The sequence below is a fragment of the Cyprinodon variegatus genome, unplaced genomic scaffold, assembly GCF_000732505.1.
Source record: "Cyprinodon variegatus isolate N-32 unplaced genomic scaffold, C_variegatus-1.0 Scaffold358, whole genome shotgun sequence".
Taxonomy (NCBI): domain Eukaryota; kingdom Metazoa; phylum Chordata; class Actinopteri; order Cyprinodontiformes; family Cyprinodontidae; genus Cyprinodon; species Cyprinodon variegatus.
This window is the reverse complement of record NW_015150811.1, coordinates 105,739-109,068: the sequence shown is the minus strand read 5'-3', so window position 1 is coordinate 109,068 and position 3,330 is coordinate 105,739.

Below are 3,330 nucleotides of genomic sequence, written 5' to 3'. Positions count from 1 at the left end.
CAAAGATAAATTTGTATCACCAGCTGATACATTAAAGAATACGAAATAACAGGTACCCATCACTATGGTGTCTGAAGTTGATAGTGGAGAGATAAAATATTAAGCTGTGTTATAAAAGGTATAAGTATTTCACTAAAGTTTTAAGATTTATGTAATTGTATTACACAAATATTACTTTTTTTAGATAATATAACAAACAATCTATTAAATAAACCTTACATGATGCATAACTATCTTTAGACTAAAGTGTATCTATTTGAAATACATAATAATCTGGTTTATGTACGAATCATGTAAACTTGCTCAAAGTTATGTTAATGTATTTATTTGAAATACAGTTTATTGTTTGAATTGCATAAAGGTAACCTTGTTTTTTTGTTCTTCTTCCATGCTGACTTACACAGGGAAAACAGTCTTTTATTACTTTATGTATTTTTAATCTGAACATCAGCTGAAAGAGACCTTTTAATAGATATTAATAAAAAAAATCAAATCTTCCCAAAAAGGTAACCCCATTTTAATTTGGTTACAATCAAACAGGCCTCCATAAGCCCAAAAGCACAGTGCTTCACAAAACCAGTTTTTTACTCTTATGTTCTGTTTTATAGTGTCTCTTACCATTGTTGAATATATATAGTTAACTATTCTTCCTTATTAGGATTAATAAAGTGTTGATTTTAAGTGCAAAAATGAAGTTAATATTTTTATTGATTTGTATCAAAAATAAACTAAAAATATATTTATATTTATCATACACCTTTTTAGTGACATTTATTTCTTTCAGAGCCAGTCAGTCGCTTTTGTGGCTTTGTTTTATCTGCTACCATACTGTATTAGACAAATTATTAAAATGTACATCTTGTTACCTTAGAGGATGATTTTTACAACTACAGCAGGTATAAAAAAGATTATTCATCTACTGAATGCAATATCAGGCCATTGGGATGCTAAATATTTGCAGTGTTTATTTTTTTAGACCTGACACTCCTCTTTACCAGACCTCTTTCCCTCTGGCAGGAGGCTGCAAATCCAGTATCAAAACCTCACACCACAAAAACTGTTTCTTCCCATCTGCTACCAGCCTTATCAACAAGGCCCAGAGACCCCCATGAAACCGACACTGCCTCTCTCCCTCCCCCGTTTAAAACCTAGAAGCTACACCAATGTAACATCTTCAGAGCTCCTGCATTACATTAACACACAGTCTACTGTATATATATATATATATATATATATATATATATATACATCGAATTTGTCCAAGTCAAATTCCTTGTAAGTGCAAAACTACTTGGCAATAACCTTGATTCTCATTCATAGACTACTGAACATACTAATGAATTTAGTATTTAAAGACTGAACAGATAATTTGCACAAAAAAGAAGCCAAAGAAAAACTACTGAAATATCTACTGAAAGGCTGACAAACTGTAACCAAAGACCTCTCTAAATTATTGTGAGAAAGTTTGATTTCTTGAAAAGAAAGTAAAATAAAGTGGTTAATATAAACATGTCGACACAAGACTGAATTCTCTGTGGTTGATAAGAAGTTAGATGGTGAAGCAAAGAAAAAACATAGTTGCAGGTCACTGTATGAAGTGACTTTCTGTGCTCCTCCACATGTGTTGCAAATGCATCTGAATGTCTTTGATGTTTAGCTTTTGAAGAAACCCAAGGCGGCCAAGTATCTGCGGCCAGCTGGGTATCTCACACGGTAATCCTTCATTCTGATCTTTTTTCCCGCTCAGGCTTCCCCTCATTCAATCCACCCCTGGGACAGTCAGCTATGATCACCTGTCTGAGAGTTTCAGGCAGCAAGGCTGATGTTTAGACCACAGGTCTCCTTCAATGTGTGCAAACGGAAAGGTCAAATCTTAAGCAGTTCTAAAAATATTCAAGGGAGATGAGACTTGTCCGTGTCTGCTCACATTTCGCTCATCTACACATGCACACCGAGCTTTACATACTGGATCCCAGCCAGGTTTAAAAGGCCTAACCACTGGCATCTTTGGTGTATCTTCATGTCAGGGAGGTGTTAATAGTTTAAATGGGCTCTGAGCCAAAAACATCAATCTTCCTCTCTCATGCGAAATGGTTAAAGTTCTTTAAGGGGTTTGCTAATAACTAGTGGGTCAGGAAAGACTAGAGCAGACATTTGCATCAGCAGTGTTTTCATTGTTTGACCAAGTTTGGGAGTTTGGCACGGCAGTTAACACAGGATTCCAGCAGCATCAAAAACTCAATAAGTCCTCTGTGTAGAAAAGGTAAATTGTTCTCTAAAACATAAATCAGCTTTAGGAATCTGATTTGGAAATAGTTCCGTATCTGCTGTGCTTTTAACTTCCAAACATATTTCTTACTTTATCTCCTCCCTTCTTCCTCCCCAACATTTTTTTGCTATTTTTCCCTATCTTGTGCAGGAGGCCAAGGGTCAGAAAGCAGCGGGGTGATAAATGCTTCCAGGTCACCTCGCCTGTCTCTGGGGGTCAGGGAGGAGGATTTGCAGCAGTCACAGCAACAACGTAATCATTCAGCTGCAGGAGCACCAGAGCTGAGCCTCATTGACCTGCTCACTCCCGCTCTGCCTTCGCTCTATCAGCCTAATTTTGTTTCTCTAAAACCATATTTACAAAAAAAATGTTTTCTAACCTAAACAAAGCAATTGTATTTTCCAGCACACTTCAGACAGCAAGAGAGGATTATTATTAAAGCATGTACAGATATACGGTACTAAAGATTATATCATTGTTAATGGCCTACTGCATACAAAGCTACATTGACCAAGAATATGTTATTGGATATGAATAGCAAGCTGAGATTCAAAACTGCTGATTTGTCTAAGATCAAGAATTTGCAGTTTTTAGAGAGTTCAGATTTTTTGAAGCAAGATTTTGTTGAGAGTTCCTGAGCATGAGGGGCCTAGTTGTAGTTGATTACTCTCTTTTGGCCGTGTTCCATGAGTTCAGCATGTTCTGGTGTAACTGGATTATCTCTTTAGACTTTTTTCTTCAGCATAAGTTATATAGAACCATTACTAGTTTAATTACTCCTTGGATGGAGTTTAAAACTTTAACTTAAAGCATCTCTAAAAAAAAAAAGTTCCATTTGAATTCTTCTGCCATCCACTGTGTAGACCATAACAGTTACGTACATTTGAGGTATTTTAAGCCCTTATAGTTCAAAAGTTCACTTTTGGATTGTTTCCTTGGTTGACCTTGGTGCTGACATTTTAAAGTTATTAAAGGAATAGTACACCCAAAACATGATTAGCCTTCATTTTCTACTCACCCCCATGCTGAACAACACTCTGGAGTACTTTTTTGATATCTCA